The sequence below is a fragment of the Heteronotia binoei genome, chromosome 3 (genome assembly GCF_032191835.1).
Source record: "Heteronotia binoei isolate CCM8104 ecotype False Entrance Well chromosome 3, APGP_CSIRO_Hbin_v1, whole genome shotgun sequence".
In the NCBI taxonomy this organism is placed as follows: Eukaryota; Metazoa; Chordata; class Lepidosauria; order Squamata; family Gekkonidae; genus Heteronotia; species Heteronotia binoei.
Window position 1 is genome coordinate 66390253 of NC_083225.1, and position 22841 is coordinate 66413093.

Here is a 22841-nt window from a genome sequence, read left to right on the forward strand (position 1 = left end):
TGTGGATTAATCCACAATCCTTTACAGCACTTTGCAACTTTTAAAATCACTAATTCTGAGTGACTTCAATGTAAAAAGGAAATATGGGTAGTTTTCACTTCTGTGGTATGAGTCTTTCAGGAAATAGTCTTTCAGGAATGTCATGGGGCAAATTGGGGGTCTGTAGCTGAACAGGAGAATTGGTGGAAATTACATCCTTCTTCCATTAACAGAAAAATTCGACTGGGTCATCCAAATACAAACCAGGGCCAAGCCTGCTGAGCTTCCAAAATCTGACAAGATTGGACTAGTCTGGGCTATCCAGGGAAGTGCATTAAAGGCGGTATTACTATACAATTTCCTCCCATATTACTACGTGGCTTCTTAAACCTGATATTGCTTGGGGCCTCAGCATATCTTGATTTTCTCATTAACTTTAATTACCATGACTAGTAGCTGCTGATGGACTTCTCCCCCATGAATCTATCTAGTTCAAACACAATATAATTCCTCACATGGAATAGTCCTGATACTGTAGCCTTGTGGAGAAAGTAATATATGATTACAGGGGGTCTTCACAGCATCCTGGGAGTAATTTGTAAGAATGTTTTTAAAAATTATGTGCAGGTTGTCACAGACTGTCATTGTGTAACCCAACCCGCTCATATATTAGTTCCTCCATTCAGCAGCAGACTAATAATGGTTTCATGTACGCATTAGGCCAAAGACCAATATCAATTAATTGCATTCAATGTGCTTTTCAGGCTTATTGAAAGTCAAATGCACTTAAATCAATGCGACTCACTTCCAAGTAAATATGTTTAGTTCTGATGACTAAGGCTCATAAAGTTCATATTAATACACATTTGACAGCCATATAATAATTTTAACTTTAATTGAATATATGAAGCTGCCTTATACTGAATCAGACCTTTGGTCCATCAAAGTCAGTATTGTCTTTTCAGACTGGCAGCGGCTCTCCAGGGTCTCAAGCTGAGGTTTTTCACACCTATTTGCCTGGACCCTTTTTTGGAGATGCCAGGGATTGAACCTGGGACCTTCTGCTTCCCAAGCAGATGCTCTACCACTGAGTCACTGTCCTTCCCCCAATTCTTAGTGCAGTTTCTAAATGTCAGTGCTTTCCACAATAATCAACACAATCTTTCCAATTTCTCATGTTTAAAACGAGTACAAGGCTTTTTTCTGTCTGCGCAGCTAATAGAAAGTGTGTGGTAGCTGAGGAATGTGTCACAGTAATGCAGAGAGCTGTAATGATGTCAACTTGTTATTTACTTTTCAAATCTGAATGACTGAGCAAGGCGAAAGGAGAATCAATCAGCCACAATGTGACCCTGCAGGCGGAAAAAACACAGCTCTCTCACCAGTAAGAGATTGGGGGATGGGAGGCACATGTAACCAGGACAATGTTGCATCATTTACTTGCATTGCTTGTTGTATTGCTCCCTGCTTTTCTCGATAGAATGTTATAGCTCAGTGTGAAGCTGGACAAATCTAGAGGAAAATAAGGAGGGCTCATTCAAGACAAAAGAACGTCAACATCTGTTTTGAGTGCTGAATGGCAACTCATATGTAATAAAAGCTATTCTGCTGAATCACAATTATGGAGACAGTGTAAGTCTATATTTTAATGTGCTATAATTATTGCATAGAAACATTGGTTTTAAATCACTCATGAAATATATAGGATATATAAATATTATGGGTTGTGTCCCTTTTAAAAAGGTGAACTCCCACTTATATAGGTTTTTTTTTCTTTCAAAAGCAGGCATTGTGTTATTACCATTATTAGGTTATGTTTCAAATGACACATAACTGGTTTAGGACTTTATTTGCTCACCAAAGGTTAAATAACTTTTTATAAATTGGAAAATAAATAAGCATAGATGGATCTGATTAATTATCTAGTTGCTTAAACAGTTGTTACAGTCTATGTGTATGTCATATATAATGCACAGGACAATATATATGAAAATTTATTTCTGCTTATCTACTAAAAACCTAAACATCATATAATCTTTTTACCACCTCTGTCCTGCCTTGTCTTCTAGAAATAGGTTTTAATAACCGACATATACAAATAAACAGAGAAACTGTGGCAATTAAAAAAAAAAGGTTTTACTCCCTTTTGATCCCCCCCCCCCCGTTTTACTTAACTGCCCAGGGTTAAAAATTCATTTATATGCAGAAGAGGAAGGAGAGGTGGATGTTTTGTTTTAGGGGAAGAAAACAACATTTCAATAATCCACAAAAGTGACTAAGGAGTTACTTCAGGACACGCCGCTTGGGAAGGAGGGGGAACTAATCTGATATGGAAGGTGGGCATTTGTGTTTAGGCAGATGAAATACTGCAAAGCATATGTCCACAGAGGGAATTCTGTGTAATTTCTGCTTTCTTCCATTACTGAAGATCAATGTGGCTGATCCCCCTCCCCCCCGGTCTCACCCCCAGATCACTGACTGTCTCTGTGGATCTATCTGTACGTGTGTTTATGTGCCTCTCTCTCTGTTGCTGCTGTTGCAGTCTTGGGAGGAAGACTCTCCTTTACACCCCCCCCCCCCCCCAGCACAGTAACTAATGAAGTAGTGAGCAGCAGCAGCACCTCCTGACCGCCATTCCGCACCCAACAACAAAAAAAAAAACTTTCCATTTTCCTCTTCCCACTCTCTGGGACTTCCTTTTGATCCCCTCCACACCCACCTCGTGTGTGTGTGTATGTCTGTGCAGAGGAAGGGGGGGGAGCAAAGAGTGTGTGAGGGCTGCTGGAGATTTACAATCTGCCTTCACGCTTTTGGGACCTAGAAAAAGGAGAGTTCCAACCATGGACTGCAAGTGAAAGGAAGTCTGTCTTATTATGTGTGTGTGTTTTTTGCAGAAGTTGAGGCTTTTTCCTCTGTTGCTTGCCGAAGTGTAAGCGGTGCCTTTATCTCACGTTGAGGGAGGTGAGTTCGGAAAGGCTCTTTTCTTCAGCGGTGTGGGACCTTTTTGTGTCTGTCTGTGAAATTTGACAAATGCAATTTTGAGTCTGAAGCGGCGTTGGTTTGCCATATTTTTTCTCTCTCAGTGTAATGACTTACAACTTCCTCGTGCGTCAAGTGTTGCTTGGCTTGTTGCTGTTGTTAATACATAAATAACTATATTAGTGCCTTATATTCAGTCGGCTTTAGGGATGGGCTGCTCTTATGATTCCCTCCTCCCCCCTTGCGTATTTCTTTAAAGTATGACTCGGGTTTATTTTTTGTTGTGCTTTAGCGACAGAGTCCCTGAAATCGGCTGCAAAGTCCTGTCTTTTTTTTTTCTTTTTAATGTTCGAAATGTTATTTACTAGCTTGCCGTGTGCGATGCCCTACTTCTGCTTAACGGGGTTTTAAAAAATGTGGTGTAGGAGTGTTGGCTTGGAATGGGGGAAGGGAGGAGAGCCGCCTTGCTTTCTGATCGCTGGCATTTATCATGTCGGTGTGGAGGATGGGCAGAAAGGGAGCACGAGGAAGGGTGTTGCTGATTATGAGGAACGAACTTGGACGCTGAGACTGTATTTTAAAGTGCAAATGTGTGAGGGGGGGAGGGGACGTGAGCGATTCGCACTGTAAAATGGTGTAGCGTTTGCATAATCCTCAATGTGGGGGAGGGGGAATCCCATTCATGTGCAAGGTTTGAATCAGCAGGCTCTGGGAGCTCATGGCTATGGTGAATCGTTAAATTTCGCTGCCACTAGGCCTCTTCTGGTCTCCCTCCCCTTATTTGGACTGCGGCAGAAAATCTGGGTGTCCCATCAATTAAACACGTGTTGTGAAAGGGCAACATGGCAACCTGTTGACTGCAAGTTTGGTACTCGGGAGTTTCCCCTTCCTCTTTACCCTACTAAACCACCGCCTCTTTCACACTGATTTACCCCGTTTTATTCCCTCTTGTTCTTAAATCTATGCTGTTCCCTACAGTTTTGCTTTTGCTTGGGTGTTAGGACAAATTATTGTTTCAGACTGGTGCTCAGATAATGAACCCTTGGTTTACCTAATTGAATGCTGGATTCTTAAATGGCCAGTGCTCCTCCCCCACCTTCTGAAAGTTTTCCCGGAGCTTTAGAACTGAAGCAGGTAGTTTACAAAGCCTCTGAAAGGTAGCTTAATATAAGTGCAGGAACCCTTTAAAGTTGACTATAAAATATTGTGTGCTTTTTTCTCTGGTGCATTAACTACATGAAACTAAAAAGCTATGTGCAAAAAAAAAAGCTTATACTGAGAAAGTGGTAAATGGTAAACATGAAATAGGGTTTTTTATTATAATTTCCAGTTAATGAGTTTCTTAATGTTCCTTGTGTTGTTCTGGTTGTAAAATCAGGAAGTCTTCAAGAACTATTTCTGTGTCACATTCCAGATTTCATGCTGGATCTTCATGCCTTGACCCAGTGCTGGTTAACTGTAAAAGTCTTTTCACAGAGCAGAAGCAAGGTTAAAGTCCTTATGCTTGACTGCACATGATAGATATATGTCTTTTTGTTTGATGCCTAAATGTACATTTTTCAGTTAGTAGGCTATCACATTTTTTCATCATGAATATAATCTGCCTTTGGAACAAAGTTTGAGTCCAGTGGCACCTTTAAGATCAGCAAAGTTTAATTCTGGGTGTAAGTTTTCATATGCATGTACACATGAAAACTTATACCAAGAATTAAACTTTGTTGGTCTTAAAGGTGCCACTGGACTCAAACTTCATTCTGTTGTTTCCCACCAACACAGCTGTCAAAGTGAATCGATAATCTATTTTTGTAAGATACCAAAAATTATGTATCTGAAGATAGAGGATTCACTTACACAGTCTGGGAATACCAGTGGTGGTTATTCCAAAACAGCAAGTTTACCGCAGGTTTATTTACATGTTGGGTGAATGCAAGTGGCCTTCCAGCTGTAGTATTTTGCAGGCCTCTTTGGGTCACTGCTAGTGCTTGGTATGAATAGCTTGATCAAACTCCACCCATCTAAGACTGCCATGGCAATGTTTACATAGTCTCATATCCTGATGTGGCCATTCCCTAGTTCATTTAACCTTGAAGTTGTATGAGTGATTGATGCTGGTCTATGGTTGAAAGGCACTTGTGTGGCAAATCAGAATTTTTGAGCTTTTAAAATGATCATTGTGGAATATGTAAACATCACCATATTTCAGTAAAAAGTATTTGAACTAAATAGTACCATTTAAAAAGTAGCATATTTAACTAATTTCTACTTTGGACATAAATATCTTGATCCTGCAAACAAATGTAATAAAAGTAAGTTAAGGCACTGTTATTTCATGATCAGAAAGAAGTCCATGATAGTTTGTGTGTGTATGTATGTTTGTGTTAAACGTCTTAAAGGAGTAATTGTGAAAGGAACTACAGCAAAAATATGTAAAGGATGTTCCTATTCAAAATTGTCTATTTTGGCTATGTACAATATTGTTGAATTGTAAGACATATATTTAGGGTGTTCGTAGCACTCCTTTCTTTAAAACTAGATGCAAGACAGTTAATTTAAACAGATCAACTATTCTCAGTTATCCCTTAGAAAGTGAAAATTGTTAAATGAGATTGTTTTCATTTTGTCTTAAAACTTGTAACCTATTGCTTACCCTGAGCATTTTAAAGAGGGAGAAAAGCAATTTTTAAATATAAAAGTTAAAAATCCATCTTCTGGACTATGCAGGGGCAGCTGCACAGATCCTATTACATTCTTCACAGAGTCAAGTTACAGGCCTATTTCTTTGACTAGTGATAGTGATATACTTATATCTCTGTGTCTCTATGGTAAACACTATGTAAATATGACATTGGCAGTCACAGTGGTAGTGAAATCCGTTTAATACTGAAAAGGGCAATGAGTATAACTCCTTGGTGCCCTCAGAATGAGATTTATCTGGGCCTAGTTACTCACTAGGAAATAATTTTATTATATTTATTTATTTATAACCCACTTTTCTTGCTGACAGTCTAGAATGGCAAAATATAAAAATGCAATCTGACAGCATTCAGTAAATAATGCAATAGGACTATGATTACAAAATTAGAGAGCAGTGCAACAAAAAGCAGTATAAAGCATAAACTGTTTACCATACCAAGAATAATTTTTATATTTTGAGGAACATTTATTACTTGTGATTTGTGTGGGGGAGTGAGAAGAACAAGACAGGCATATTTATGCCCCTAATATGCACAACTTCTTCTCCCATTATCTCCCTTTGTAGTCTCCTTATAAGTATGTTTTATCTGGTATCAAGCTTGATAGAAGGCCTTAAAAAAGGCCTAAAAGCCAGTTTGATGTAGTGCTTAAGTGTTTGGACTCTAATTTGGGAAAAGTGGGTTTGGTCCCCCACTCCTCCACATGCACCTGCAGTGTGAGCTTGGGTCAGTCACAGTTCTTGAAAGAGCTGATCTCTCAAGAGCAGTTCTCAAAAGAGCTCTCCGCCTCACCTACCTCACAGGGTATCTGTTCTGGGGAGAAGAAGAAGAAGAAGATGATGATGATGGATTTATATCCCGCCCTCCACTCCGAAGAGTCTCAGAGCGGTTCACAATCTCCTTTACCTTCCTCCCCCACAACAGACACCCTGTGAGGTGGGTGGGGCTGGAGAGGGCTCTCACAGCAGCTGCCCTTTCAAGGACAACCTCTGCCAGGGCTATGGCTGACCCAAGGCCATTCCAGCAGGTGCAAGTGGAGGAGCGGGGAATCAAACCCGGTTCTCCCAGATAAGAGTCCGCACACTTAACCACTACACCAAACTGGCTCTCCCACACCAAACTGGAAGAAGGGAAAGGAGATTGTGAGTCGCTCTGACTCTGATTGAAGGGTGGGGTATAAATCCAATTTTCTCTTCTTCTTAAAGGTTGTATTCAGGCCTGTTTCTCAGAGCTACTGTTTACTTATACAAGGGCAACCTGAAGAATTTCTGTCTCAATTGCTTAGATAGGTCAATGTTTCCAGGATTGATCACATTCCATATTTTTTTAAAAATAAAAAACCTGTGAAAGAAATTAGACGCTTTATAACTCTTGATGCTGATTTACAGCAATGATGAATTATTCAAATTGAGTGAATTCGTGGTAACCTATTTCCCTTAATGTTCTAAGAACACAGAGGTATTGGAATCCAGTTACAGAATCCAGCTGCCATCATCTGCACCTCCATTTAAAATAATGCATAGTGCAAAAGCTATACCCTTCTATATCTATTGAAGTCAGTGGGTTTAGGAGACTGTGACTTTGCTCTGACGGTGTAGTTCTAACAAATATGCTTTAAGCAGGGCTCCCTTTGTTAGAAATTCTGTTAATGGAATATGCTGCATCATTTTATTTGTTGGGTAGCAGCTGCACTTAGAATCATAGAGTTGGAGGGGACTTCCAGGGTCTAGTCCAACCCTCTGCACGATGCAGGAGCTTCACAAAGACCTCCCCCACACACACCCTTCCTGCCTTCCTTCTTCTGATCTGCATAATTCACAGAATCAACTTTGCTGTCAGATGGCCATCTAGCCTCTGCTTAAAAATCTTCAAGGAAGGAGAGCTCACCACCTCCCGAGGAAGCCTGCTCCACTGAGGAGCCACTCTAACTGTAAAGAAACTCTTCCTAATGTTTAGTCGGAAACTCTCTTGGTTTAATTTCAAACCATTGGTTCTGGTCCAACCTTCTGGGGCTACAGAAAACAGCTGTGCACCATCCTCTATGTGATAGCCCTTCAAGTACTTGAAGATGGTCATCATATCACCTGTCAGTTGTCTCCTCTCCAGGCTAAACGTACCCAGCTCCTTCAGCATTTCCTCATAGGGCTTGGTCTCCAGACTTATCATCTTCATTGCCCTCCTCTGGACACATTCCAGCTTGTCTATATCCTTCTTAAATTGTGGTGCCCAAAACTGAACACAATACTCCAGGTAAGGTCTAACCAGAGCAGAGTAAAGCAATACCATCACTTCATGTGATCTGGAAACTATACTCAGCCGCCCTGAGCCACTTGTGGGAAGGGCGGGATACAAATCCCGAATAAATAAAAAATAAATAAAATAATTCTGTTGATACAGCCCAAAATTGAACTTGCCTTTTTAGCTAATTGCATCACACTGCTGACTCATGTTTAGTGTATGGTCCACTAAGACCCTTAGATCCTTTTCACACATACTACTGCCAAGACAAGTCTCTCCCATCCTATAACGATGTATTTGATTTTTTCTACCTAAATGCAGAACTTTACATTGATACCCATTAAAATTCATTTAATTTGTCTTAGCCCAGTTTCCAGCCTGTCAAGATCATCCTGTATCCTTTCTCTGTCTTCTACTGTATTTATTTAGTATAATCTGCAAATTTAATAAGCATTCCCTCCATGTTTTTTTTTTTTGTAGCAGGAACTCCTTTGCATATTTGGCCACACACCTCTGATGTAGGCAGTGCTTCTGGGGCTTACAGTAGGTCCTGCACTAAGAGTCCTGTAAGCTCTTGGAGGATTGGCTACATCAGGGGTATGTGGCCTAATATTCAAAGGAATTCCTGTTACAAAAAAGCCTTGATTCCCTCTATTCCTTCATCCAAATCATTTATAAAGATGTTGAACAAAACAGGTCCCAGGACATATCCTTGAGACACTCCATTTGTCACTCTTCTCCAAGAGAACATAAGAACATAGGAGAAGCCATGTTGGATCAGGCCAATTGTCCATCCAGTCCAACATTCTGTGTCACACAGTGGCCAAAAAACTCAGGTGCCATCAGGAGGTCCATCAGTGGACACTAGAAGCCCTCACACTGTTGCCCCTTCCAAGCACCAAGAATACAGAGCGTCACTTGCCTCAGACAGAGAGTTCCAACAACGTGCTGTGGCATAGCCACTGATGGATGAGGAACCATTCACAAGCACTCTTTGGTTGTGATCTGTCAACCAGTTACAGATCCACCTAATAGTAACAGAATCCAAATCACATTTTACCAACTTGTCAACAAGAATAGTATGTGGAACTTATCAAAAGCCTTACTAAAAGCAAGATAAACTATGCCTGCAGCATTCCCTTGATCCAACAAGGACCTGCCTACCTGAGGGACCGTCTCTCCCCATATGAGCCCCAAAGAGCACTGAGGTCAGCAGGGAAGAACACGCTGACTATCCCTGGGCCAAAGGAGGCAAAATTACAGAGTACACGGGCACGGGCCTTCTCTGTTATAGCCCCGTGCCTTTGGAATCAACTTCCGGAGGAGGTACGGGCCCTGCGGAATTTGGACCAATTCCGCAGGGTCTGTAAGACCATCCTTTTCAAGCAGGCTTTTGTAGACGTTGATAGGATGGCTGTTTAATCCACCAATGATTTATCTAGTGACCCCTGCCATAATATAAGTGTACAGAATAACATCAGGAAGATCACTGCCGTTTAAATTATGGAATGACCCAGACATTCGAACTGGTTTTAGATTGTTGTTTTAAATTAATGTATAATTTCAATGTTGTTTTAAATCACCTTATATTGTATATTCTATATTGTATAATTTTATTGAACTGTTGTTAGCCGCCCTGAGCCTGCCTAGGCGGGGAGGGCGGGATATAAATAAAATTTATTATTATTATTATTATAGTAACTTTTTCCAAAAAAAGAGATAAGGTTAGTCTGACATGACTTGCTTACAGTTTATTTCTGGGACAGTTCAAGGTTTTTGTTTTAATCTACAAAGACCTTTACATTCTATGTAAAATATCTCTGAGGCAGATCTTTTATTTACATGAGACATCCACTAGGCCTGCTTTAGTGTTCCTTTAGTTCAAGATTTATTTGTGTCTGAAAGTGAAACCTTTTCAGTTTTGGCTCTGACTTAATTGGAGCAGCTTGCCCATAGGAGCCTTCTTTTAGAAAAAAAATGTTAAATACAATTATTTATAGATAGGTGTAGGAGCCTTATGCATTAAGAAAATGAGCCATCTTGCCTCTGTATGCAGGTCTGGCACTAGGGATTCTGCTGCTCGAGGAAGACCCCTGCACCGCACCCCCCCCCCAAGCACCCTTTATGGAATTCATTGCATGTGTGAGCAGCATGATAACAGCACCGGAAGTTACATCATTGTGCAGGGCGGCGAGTGCAGGGTGGTGAGTGGGGGACGAGAGAGTGACGGGCAGTGCACAAAAGTGTTGCTGTGCCACAGTTTCCCCCCTGCACTATGCTCTTTGGAGGCTTCCTTGGAAGCCTCAGAAAAAAGCGTAGTGCACTGTACAGCACTCCTCCAATCCTGCCTTCAAGGCACGCTTGGAGGAGTGCTCTGCATGGGCAAGGGGGAGTAAGGGGGTGCCTGGCGGTGCCTCCAGGCGGGGTAACACCCAAGGCAACCACCTACCCCGCTGGCCCTATCTGTATGGTTAACTTGGACTGGTTGTGTCTCTTCAGAGGCTTTTCCTTAATGGGTGCTACTGAGATCTTTTAACTTAAGATATCAGGGACTGGATGAAAGATCTTCCTTTTGCGAAGAATGTACTCTACCATGGCCTCTTCTTAGCTACCGTAGTTAGACTTTGCTGATATTAAATTCTTTAATGCTGTAGTTTTCATCCCTTTCATTTAATATTGAGCATTAATTTTAGGTTTTTTACTGTATTGTAGCATTCTTCCTGGCTGTCCTATTTTTTCTTAATAAAAAAAAAACTACAGAAAATAATGCTGGGTAGAAAGTTATTTATTTATTAATGTTATTTATAGTCTACTTTTCTCACAGGGACTCAAGGCAGATTACACATAGTGAGCCTGTACAATCACAAAAATGAGATGTTTAGTAATGAATGCATTAGGATTTTAAAAGTCTGAAAGCACCAAAAAGCATAGCATAAGTATTCACATGGCACATTAAGCAGTACAGAAATTACATAAATAGCACCCTACTTCCAGAAAGCTGAACACCGCAGTATAGACTACAGTCCCTAATAATTTATCCAAGAATTTATCCATTATGTGCAGTGCAGCCTTATTGCCTGCACAGAATAGTTTAGTTTTGCATAGTATGTGGAAACCCAGGAGAGTGGGAGCTTTCCTTACCTTGTTGGGCAGGCTGTTCCTCAAGGCAGAAGCCATAATGGAGAAATAAAGCGTATGGGCAGTTGTTTCAAGTCAAGTTTGTTATGTTCTGAGATCAGAATTTGGAATTAAAGTCAGATGTGCAGTTGTTGATTTTGCCCATTTGCAGGTTGGCATCTGCAGAAGTCCTTGCTGACTTAAGTTGTCATGGTAGACCATAGGGAAAGAGATGGTCATGTGAATAAGTGGGGCCAAGGCCTTGAAGGGCTTTGTATATGATAGTCAATATCACAAACTGAGCCCGGTAACTGATGGGCAGCCAATGGAGCATCTTCAGAATGGGAGTTATATGCATACTCTGTCTAGCTCCCATTAGCAGCTGAGTTGCGACATTATGGACTTGTTGGAGTTTCCAAGTTTGTTTTGAGGATAGATCAATGTACAGTATTCTAGGCTTACTGTGGTGTGGGTCAAGATGGCCAGGTCAGCCCTATCAAGGTGTAAGTGGCCATTTTACAAGCTAGTGATGCTCTTCTGTTCTCTGTTACAAAGTAGAGAAGAGATGCCTGCAGCAGAGAAGAGATGCTTGCTTACTGCTTCCCCCCGCTAATGCCACACCTTCCACTATTCCCGTCAAAGTAAAGAGAAAGTACTTTTCCATCCAGCAGTGCTATGCTGCATGCACTTCAGACGTCAGACTGAAGCCTGGTCTGCATTAATATCAGTAGACAATGATTGCTATGTTGACTTCAGCAGATACTTTTTGTTGGACCTATCCACGTGAAGCTGATCTACTTTTGTACCAGTAGATTTAATAATAGAGTTTAATCTACAACTGTAACTAATATCCTTTTAGATCAGTATAGCAACTGCTGTCTAATGACGTAATTAAACAGGAAACAGAACACATGTTTTGCACAATAATCTCATGCCCACATCATATTGCCTTGCTATTTCTGTGGGAGTGGTGGTAAAATCCACATTGGAATTCTGTTATTGCCAAGACTTCACTCCCTGGGAAAGAGATACTTTTTTCTGGTATTTTCCCATGCAATTTTTTTGGCTGTTCCAAGCTTTCATTACTATTTTAATGTAATTTCTGGTTATGTTCCAGGTTTATTTGAAGTGCGGGGGAGCAGAAGTAATTTTTTCCGTATTTTTTATCATGAGGCAAGATGGAAGTAATTTTGTAAACTATTTTTCAGCTGGTAAATTAAGCTTCCTTTTCTCCCGTGACTATTTTTAGTTAGAAGGAAATAACTGACCTCTTTACTGCAAGAACCCAAGTCCCCTGTGTCCAATTTATAGCTTTCTATCAAATGACCTACTTGGACAACTTGGTAGAATTAGCACAACAGTTGTGGAACTGGAATAAGAACAGGTGGCTGTGTCTGTAAATACAAGATATGGTATTTTAACTTCCTCAGAGGAATATATACTAAGGGTAAATATGAATTTTCTGTCGTCCCCCCCCCTTCAGTGCTTGAGTGTGTTAAAAAGATAGCACTAGAAGCCTAAGATTTGTATTATTATTGTTGTTTTAAATTGCCTTCTAAATGTGCAAATGTGAGAATGGTTATCCTTGTGCATTTTTAATACTATCCTTAATTTTGGTTATCATAATTTCACTGTATTCCTTCTAACTCTATTCTAACTATGTTTACTCAGAAGGAAGTCCCACAGATTTCAGTTTGTCTAGTTACCAATGAAGTAATTTTAGAATCACTACACTATTCTTTATCAGGCATCTCCATGGTTCTTCTCTTTTTGGAACACTTGTGTATTTACTCAGGATGAATAAAATATGGCGGTGATTAGGTAGGGGCTTCCATCCTTCCGAGGTCAGTAAAATGAGCTTGCTGGGGGGGGGGGGAAGTGTAGATGACTGGGGATGGCAAACCACCCCATAAAAAGCCTGCCATGAAAACGTTGTGAAAGCAACATCACCCCAGAGTTGGAAACAACTGGTGCTTGCACAGGGGACTACCTTTACCTTTTTAGGTAGGGGCATACAGCCTTCACTTGTGCACAATTCATAGTAAACAGAAAGAGGATAAGTTAATGCCAGGGAATTTTAAGTGTGGTATAGCATGGACAGGATAGAAGAGAAAGAAGCAGCATGTGAGATGATAATGATTAAATAATATAGTGTAGAATCTAGCAGCCTCCTGACCATGATGGTCCAAATCAGCATGATCTCAGACCTCAAACACTAAGCAGGGTTTGCCCCAGTTAATAGTTGGATGGGAGACCACCAATGAAATCCAGGGTCACTATGCAGAAGAAGATGAAGGCAAACCATATCTATTATTTATCTTTTTATTCAAATTTGTATTCTACCCTCCTTGCAAGCAGGCCCAGATCACAACATAAATATATAAAATCCATCAATATAAATAACAATTCACGTCAATAAAACAGTATACAATCATTTAAAGCACAGAGTTTCCAGCTGGGCTTAGTTGGTCTCTATCTTCATAAACGGCTACATACAATAATGGGTGACACTTGAATAATATCAGTAGTATCAGCAGCATCGGGGGCAGGGGGCTAAGGACTTCCTGGACAATCTAGCCTAAGTCCCCAGACCGGCTGGGCGAGGGAGTGCATGTAGATGTTGAATAACATAGGGGAAGAATCACGCCCTGTTGAACCCCACATTCAAGTAGAAACCGCGGGGTGACTCTCTTGCCTTGATCTACAGGGCCACCAGGAGTTGGATGCGACACACAAAATCTAGCCAAGAATCACATAGGGCTGTTTTGGATATATACTGGTGTATAGCAAATAAAACAGGGCCTTTTCCTTTGTGAGGGACTGTGGCTCAGTGGCATTCAGAAGGTCCTGGGTTCAGTCCTTGGCATCTCCAGTTTAAAGGGATCAGGCAGTGACATGAAAGACCTTAGCCTCTGGAAAGCTGTTGCTAGTCTGAGTAGATAGTGCTGACTTTGATGGACTAAGAGTCTGAATCAGTTGAAGTGTTCCTGTATATGTGTCTCTCTTTGATGTCAGTGACAGCCATAGTCTGCACAGTTAAATGTTGTAAATTGAAGATATTAAGGCAATGACAAACACACCTAAACATTAACTGTTGGTATACCAGGCTGATGTACATGAAGGTTTTTGTGCAGCTGACAAGAAGGAGTGTAGTTAGATGGTGAGGAGGTAAGACTCAGGAAGAGGCCTACACTAAGAGGTGACTGAGAAGTTAGGGTGTGGCACCCTTACTACCAACAGTGTTGGAAAGAATCAGCTGGAATCAGCACCTGCCCAATTAGTTAAGTGTTGTGTACCTGCACAATTTTGGAACCTTCTGATTGCTACTCAGCAGTGCCAGCCTCTTAATTCCTATCATGCCATTTCCCTAGCTCTTTCATAAACTTTGTCTGTATGGTAATATCACAAGTGTTTGGTATTTGAAGTAGTATAACTGGTATGGCACATGTATATGAAGTTGGCAGTGTGTGAAAGATTGAATGGTGAGAAGATGAATATGAAGGCATTCTTCCTCCCCCATTCATTGGTATAATTTAAACATGGTAGCTACTTCAAAATACATCAAAATGAAGGGAACTAAAATGTGTTGAAAACTGTGCCGAAGTGTGTGTTAGGAATCATGCAGCCATGCCAACAGGATGGAAATGTTTACTACCTTTTTGAACTCATTGTGAGGTTCAATACCAGATGTCATTGTGTATCCAGTAAACAACCTATATATGCATTCTGCCAGTATTACCTAAAATACACACCATTCAAAATATCTCCTTTTGAACAAATCCATTGGTTTGTTGTTGTTGTTTTTTACTTTGGGTTTGGGTTTTTTATACAGAAGTGATTAAAGAGTTTTATGACTATATATTCTCATGTTTCCAGGGTCTCCTTCACTTTCTGTATCTTATTGTGTCCTCTCCTGATTCTTCCTAAGGAGTGCAAGTCCTTTGTTTCTGCCTTCTCTGTTTGAAGCAAATCCATTTTCCTCTGACATCTAGATTTCCTTCTGTTTTATCAGAGCATGAAGACTATGCCGTACCTGTTCTGTGACAGGACAAGAGCATGCGTTTGCTGACTATTAAACTGAATGAAATGCTGATAACGTATCTGTCAAAATACCATTGACTGTTGTAAATTTAATCCAGTCCTTGAGACATTATACAGCCCTCCTCCATGATCTTTGTCCAAGTGCACATTGGGCCACACTAACAGCAGTGTGCTCCTTATGGAAAACTCTTCCACACCTCTTATAAAGGCCAAGATGCACACAGTTCATTAAAGGAAATCCTAGTCTGAGAATATGAGCTTCTTCATGGAATAGAACTGAATTTATGGACAAAGTAAAAAACTGAAAGTTTAGCGCCTCCAATTATGAGGGTCTGCTATATTAACTAAATCTTACGTAGTATTACTAAATTACTGTTTTGAGTAATGTGCTGAAGCTTCTTAAATGTTACATAGTTTAGAGCCTCAGTGTGTCTTAATCTAGCCCTAACATTGAAATTTAATGTTCTGTGTAGGAGCAGCCTGTGCGGTGAAGCCAGGGAAAGGAGTGGAGGGTTGGATCTTTCCATGGGAAATTAACAAGGGTGCCTCAGGAAATTTCAAAGTGCATTACATCAAGGCCAGCTGAACTTTTGGCGGGGGTGGGGGAGACCTTATGATACTAAATGGGAATTCTCTTCAGTGTACATACGTCTGTACTGATGGTAAACAATTGTGATCATAATTTTACCACCAGCAGCTTTATTGCTACCTTACTGGGTCATTAACAGTGGAATCTTAAACAGTTGTGTTCTTCTGAGCCCATTGACTTCAATGGATTTAGAAGGACATAACTCTGTTTAGGATTTATTTGTAGTAATTAGGATTTATTTATATGTAGTAATTATACACTGCAGGGACTCAAAGCAGATCACACACAAGCAATTGTCCAAATCAATCAATCTTAACATATATAGTAATTCAAACAAGTAAAGCAAACATCCTTGAATGCTCCTGTTTGATGATACTGCCTTACCCTAGGCTGTGAGCCCTGGACTTCTCCAGGCGATTAATACCTTTTTAAAATTCAGCATGACTATTTTCATGCAGTTCTGTAGCTGGCTAGTAAAGCTGGATGTAGTTTGATGTTGTAATCCTCTTTCTCTCAGAAATAAATCTCAACTGTTACAGTATGATCTTGTGCAGCACCCCCCCCCCCCCGTAAATACACAGACAGACAGTTGGAGGGGGGTGGAGAAAGAAACAGGGCAAAAGACAAGGAAAAACTGTGGGTCATTTATTTTGTTTGAACTTATTGGTGGACATTAAAATTTGTAGAATTAAATTAATGTATGTAAATTAAAATTATCAATTTTCCTATGTGAGACATGGCAATTATAGAAGATCACAGTTCTAACTGTGCTGGTTGCCAACAAAATTAAAACAAAATCACATCAAGTGATTAGACAGCTGATCTTGACAAACAGACTCTTGTATTTTATTCCAGTCATTAAATGTTAATTTTAATTAACATTTGACATCTATTCAACAGAGAGCAGCATTTTGAGAGCAAGGTTTTTTTTTTTTTTTAAGGATTTTTATATATAGTAAGAATGTAATGCTAGGGATGAAAAATATTAAAATGTTTAACAATAAAGATTCCTTAAGTGTTTATATATGTATATCTTGTAACACTAATCTCATGACTGGGCTCCCCTTGTAGCCAACCAAGTTAGTGCAACCAGTTCAAAATGAGCATCTTTCATTTGGCCCTGTGTACCAGCTGCAGTCTTTTGGTTTCCTTACTTGTGGTTGACCACTTAACATCTATTCGTTCCTTTTCTGTGGTAGTTCCCACTTTGTGGAATGGACTTCCCGAGGAGGTTAGGGAAGGTGTTGTCTTTAGAAGCTTTTAAGAGGTGTTGTATGGCTGTTTTATTTGTGAGGGTGTTTAATGGAGTTTAAGCTGTAGGCATTTTCTTTGGGGGAGGGGTTATAATTTGGTTTTATAGTATTTTATGTGTCTTGGAACTATAAGCAGCCTAGAGCTATAATGGAAAATTAGGGCATAAATAAACATGCAGCTGTTTTCAAATGCTTTGAAAACTGGCGAAGTGTTACCTATGCATTCCAGGATTGTTTGTGCTTATGTGTTCCAGTGCTTACTTTGCACAGGACTGACACCAAAGCACATTATATTTTTCTTAACAGAAACTAAGAACAGATATGATAATATGTAATATATATGTGGACTAGTTAACTGTGAGCTTGTTAATGCTTAAACCTTGAAATTATTTTTGATTGTTGAACTAGTTGCTTCATTAAGTAAAATTTACATTCTTGTCGACATATTACTTGATCACAATCTGTAAAATGCGAAGCAAGGGCAGAAAATAGCACAAGATTCCAGTCTTGTTCCAGACAAAAAGAATTAAATGTTTTCTTGTCTGAGGAGCAAATGAATGAAGCAAAGCACTATGTACTCACTTTTCCAATGTGGCATTATCAGCAATTCATGAATCCTGTCCCCACAGCACTTTGCAGAGTGCTGCATTTCTGAATCCAAAACAAAAATCCCCGCTTTTACAGTTCAGCGTTTGGGAAATGAATAATTTTGTGCTTTGATGGCACTGATGAAAGGGGCCTATTGTGCTATCTTGATTAGCACATGTATAACTCTTATATAAGAGTTGTGCTTGGAAAAGGGCTGTGATGAGTTTATGCTGATTTTAACACATTCCAGTAGCCTAAAGCACATTGATTTGCAAAGTCCTGCCAAAAGCCATGAGCTTCACAATGAAATGTACATGGCATATTTTGTTTTTGAGAGTGAAAATATGGGCCTCAGTTGTTGTATAATAAAGATCTATTAATTTTATTTCTATTTTGCCAGTAGGTTTCTGTCTTAGCAGTTCTTTGGCTCGCCTCTTATTTTCTATTTCATTTCTGCTTGACATTTTTAGGGACTAGATGCATAACTTGCTTCATCTGGTGTAGTCTTGATCAGCAACTGAGTTGCAAGCATTAATTCACATAGCCCCCCATTGTCTCTGAAACCTAATTTATATAAGTAGGCTGTTAGGAAAATAGGAGCCCACATAGTATAAACTCACATGTGGATTATGTATGCAGACTCCAAATAATTAAAACTGTGGTTGACGTCCTCATTATAAAGGTCAAGCGTTGAGTCACTCTGTTGCAAGATATTTTTCCCTATGAAATTGTAAGTATAGCTTTCCGAGTCAAACCAGTAAATCATCTAGCTCAACATTAATCTACTGACATGCCCCAAAAGAAAAAAAAAAAAGATGCTGATCAGTGCTTAATAGGGTTGCCAACTCAGGGTTGGAAAATTCTTGGAAATTTTGGGAGTGGAGCCTGGGAAGGGCAATATTTGGGGAGGAGGTGGACCTCAGCAGTATATAATGCCATAGAGGCATCCTCCAAAGCAGCCATTTTCTCCTGGGTAACTGATCTCTGTAGCCTGGAGATCAGTTGTAATTCTGGGAGATCTCAAGGCCTTTCCTCTGACATTTAACATAAAATGCATATTTGTTCTCCCAGCTATGAGGGAATATGTAAAGCTTTATGAGAACTAGGAACAATGTTGGAGACCTGTGCCTTTTGCTAGACCACCTTTGCTACTCTTTAGAGTTGGCCCACACAAAAGAATATCTAAACAACAGAGCCTGGTTTGGCTGAAGAGGAAGTTGGGAGCGTAAGTGTCGTAATAATGTAGTAGATTTATGGAATAAGAACGTTTCACTGGATTTTGCTTCTTGATTTTCCGTAGGTATAGTTTGGACAAATCCTGTATTAGGTATAGAGACAGCACTTTTGGCGTAGTGGTTTAATCTTTGTTTATGAGGAAAACCTTTTTGTGGTTTTTTGTGTGCATGCCTAGAATGGGGTGAAGCTAGCTTTTAGATTGATCACTGCTGCTCAGTGGCAAATTGTAGATTACTATGATGTTATTTGTCTCTGTTACCTGTCCTTCAAGAAGCTTGTGTGCACACAGTTCTCCTTCCCCCATTTTGCTTCTCACAATGGTATTGTGAAATGGGTTCTATGAGGCAGTGACTAGTCTGAGGTTACCTGCGGAGTTTAATGACAGAATAGAGATGGTCTCCCAGACTTTGTTTAATGCTCTCACCAGTATTCCTTTCACAGGATACTGATATCCTGACATGACTTGTCATGTGTTTACAGATCATCAGATCCAATACTTACTACCTGGGTATTAAAAGTGGGTCCCAGGTTTGGAGAGGCTGAAGACAGCTGGACTACTCTGCTCATCAGCTTTCTGAGGTCTCATTAAAAAGTCTTTCCAGCTTTTCTTCCTGGATTATTGGAGGTAGCAGGGACTGAGTCTGGGGTTTTCTATAAACAACACAATACTGCTACTGAACCCCCCCCCCCCCATGTGTATTAATTAAAACAAACTAGTTATAAACATAAACACATAAAATGGCAATAGGAGATTTGCAGTGCAATCCTAAGGAAAGTTACTCCAGTCTAAGCCTATTGAAATGAATGGGCTTAGACTGGAGTAACTGTCTTTAGGGTTGTACTGTTGCTCGTAATTCTGTTCTGCAACAAAGTAAAAAAACTGGTTATTTTAAAATAAAATTTGAATAGATCTGTACAGAAGAATGGGAGAGACATCACATAATCTTTATAAGACAATTACTAGGGTGCTTGCTTTCACATCTTGGTAATTATAGAGGCATTTAAATTACTTTCGTCCACCTTTCTTGCAGGAGTACTTAGAGCATTAATTAATGTTTGGGAAGACTTTTGAAGATGTGATGATTAGTGTGCTGTTAGTTTAGTAAGTGAAAAATATGAATGCAAAAATTGTACATGTAAACAGACCTCCAAGCCCTTACCCCATACTTGAGTTTAATTAGCACTATTAATTTTGCTACTGATTCTGTGCTTTGATGATAGGCCTGACTAAGACTGTTTGTTTCAAGGATATACTGGGATAGTATCATTTCAGAATGCAGGTGGGGACTGTACATTGGTATACTTGTGCATATCCAAAATTCCTTGCACAAAGAAAATTTAGCCAGTGTAGAGAAGACAAGGCTAGGATCCTCTCCTGGACATGCTAGTTTTCCTCAGATGTGGAGTTTTGGACAGGAAGGTTTCTTTACCTGAATTCTGAGCTTGTTTTAATGGAAACGTGAAGTGCTGTACATATGTGGGTGCACACTTGACATTTTAATGTTATTTTAATGTATTTTGTAATAATTATTGTTACCTCTCTTGCATCCTGAGTTGTCAGGAGGAAGGTGGCCTTACAATATATTAGATACATAAATGTAGGGCAGATTTAGATTAGTGGTTCTTAATGTGGGACTCTAAAGCAGGTTGTGATTCTTTCATAAGTGAGTCAAGAGATCAGAAGAAAGAGTAGAATCTTTATAAATACGGGTTACCTTCTGCATCATGTGAAATTGCCATTACTGTTGCTCAGTAATGCTGTATATTTATCAACACTCAAAACATAAATCACACACACACACACGTTCAATGAAGTATGAATATGGGATTTCTAAGTTTTATGTTGGAGAGGGGGTGGAAATAGCGTGAAGTGGTCTGGGCTAAAGGAATTGCAAGCACCAGCATATGTATAGGATGTGTGTTTTCACTTAGTAAATCCTGTCTTACTCCACTTAAATTTGAATAGGTGTTGATTGTTGGAGAATATCCCAAACCCTGTAGGGTTCTTTTCAGTGGATGGATGGAGACAGGCTAGGAAACTCAGGCCTCCACAGGAAAAAGGACCAGAGAGACCAGTAGCCAAAAACTCAAAACTGTTTATTAATTGTTTAAAACTGTACACAAGTAATACTCTTTACTCAACAGTGTATAAAAATCTCTATACCCAGGGCTTTTTTTGTAGCAGGAACTCCTTTGCATATTAGGCTACACTCCCCCCTGATGTAGCCAATCCTCCAGGAGCTTTCAGGGCTCTTCTTACAGAGCCTATTGTAAGCTCTTGGAGGATTGGCTACATCAGGGGTTGTAGCCTAATATGCAAGGAATGTTCCTAAACTGCAGACCCTTACACATACTGGTGGGGTGTTAGCCAAACAGCCCAGAACAAAGTCCAAAGCCACATTTTTATATTCTTTCCAGTCTATAGGAACCAATGGAGGCATCAGTCCAGAATGTACTAAGGCAGCCCACTGTACGGTGATAACATGAACTTGTGCTAGGGTGAACTTTTACTTAGATATATTTTATAAACTGCAGTGTCAGCCTGACTTAGACAGCTACGACATCTCCATAGCAGGATATGTTTAGGCTTTGGAGCTTGGCATTTGGAGAATGGAGAATGTCAAATACAAATTCAGGCAAGAGTGCATTTACAGGGCACGGCCTTAGATTTTACACCTAGGCTGCCAGCAAAAAAGCAAAGACTTTCAGGATTTCAAAACCAAGAATCCAAAGTCAGTGATAGCAAAACCTACATAGCATAGAACAACAGAAAGGCCCAGGGTCATGTAACACTAAATTCTGCAACATTGATTAATGATGCATGGTACAGGAGCTTTTTTTGTTTTATATTTATATGTACATGGTACAGGGGCTTTTGCGTTTTGTATTTATGTGTTCATGTGTAAGTGTGTGTGCTCCTGGGAATCATGGTGACTTCTGGTGACTTACCCCTACTGGGGGCCTGAGGGATATTCAGGGAGGTGACTGAGTAAAGCCTGCCCCTGTCTCCTGGTATTCCAAGGAAGTCTCCCATCCAAGTGCTTGCCAGAGTCGACCCTGCTTGAGATTGGTGTATGGTATAGTTTTAACCTTCAGCAGGTTATGTAGTAGAGCCTGCACTTAGGATGTCAAGACTTACTTCTGTCTTCTGTCTTCCTTCCGTCTCTCTACCAATTTATTTTGTGAGTGTGTTTGATGATTTCCATATATTATTTTAGCTGTAAAATTTCATATAAGGCTCTGCACTTTAGGGTGAAGATTTACAAACACACAAAACGAGGACAATTATCTCCCAACCCAGGGCCATTTCAGCTTGGGAAAACTGGGTGTGGGGAAGACAGGAGCTCCTCCCTTGTGATATAGTCCTGAGCCAAACTGGGCCCCACAGTTTGTTTGTTTTTTAAAAAAACTTATTTCTTCTAGCCACTGTGTGGCTTTGGGGAAAATGAGTCAGAAGAGTCTGGTTGAGAGAACCTGAACTTGATTAGTTAAAAATCCTGCTGTGTAGTTAAATATCATATTGCATGGATTGGTCCTAAACAAGGGTTTGGCTTAGAGGGTTTCTGTATGTGTTATGGCAAACATGCAGAGAATCCAAGGCTCATACTGAGCAGGAAGGGAGCTAGCATGGCTGATCACACTCCCTTTGTGCTTTTGTTGCCTAACACCAACATGTGTTGTTTGTACAGGGCAACTGTATTTCTGAATCTACAGGTGACAGAGTGAGAATTGGATGCAAACTACTTTTATATGTCTTTTCTCTTCATTTATATGTGAGATTTATGAACTGCAAACACATAGGACAAGGAGTATGTGAATTGGATTGAATGCCTAAAGAACCAGAAACCATCTGCCTGACTGGAGCACTGTTTTCTCTGACATATGCCTTACTGTATTTCTGGTTTACAGATAGTAGTCTAAAGGAAGCATCTTCCAGCATAAGTGTTGTACAGTATTATTGAAAACAAAAGTGGAAGTTTGCAGGTCACTCAGAAGTGACCCTTTTTTATTCAAAGGGCTTACTCTTAGACAAGTTTTGTAAGAACTATACTGTAAAGCACCTGCTGTAATCTGAGTTTAGATGCGAAGGCTATATTCTGCGTGAAGATCATATTGGTAGATATGTAG

General features: G+C 40.0%; 1 protein-coding gene across 10 annotated transcripts in view; it reads left to right on the forward strand.

Annotated features, from left to right (window-relative positions):
• The first annotated feature begins 1258 nt into the window (after nucleotides 1-1258).
• The window catches only part of TBL1X (transducin beta like 1 X-linked), a 191788-nt gene continuing 170205 nt past the window's right edge, over nucleotides 1259-22841 (forward strand). For 3 of the 10 annotated variants that reach the window (XM_060233936.1, XM_060233940.1, XM_060233937.1), the window contains exons 1-2: nucleotides 1259-1363; nucleotides 1460-1611. The gene's annotated coding sequence lies outside the window, so the exon portion shown is untranslated. Of the gene's footprint in view, nucleotides 1364-1459; nucleotides 1612-2595; nucleotides 2941-22841 lie in introns of those variants that run through there. The other 7 variants (XM_060233935.1, XM_060233941.1, XM_060233938.1 and 4 more) reach the window with 4 other exon arrangements.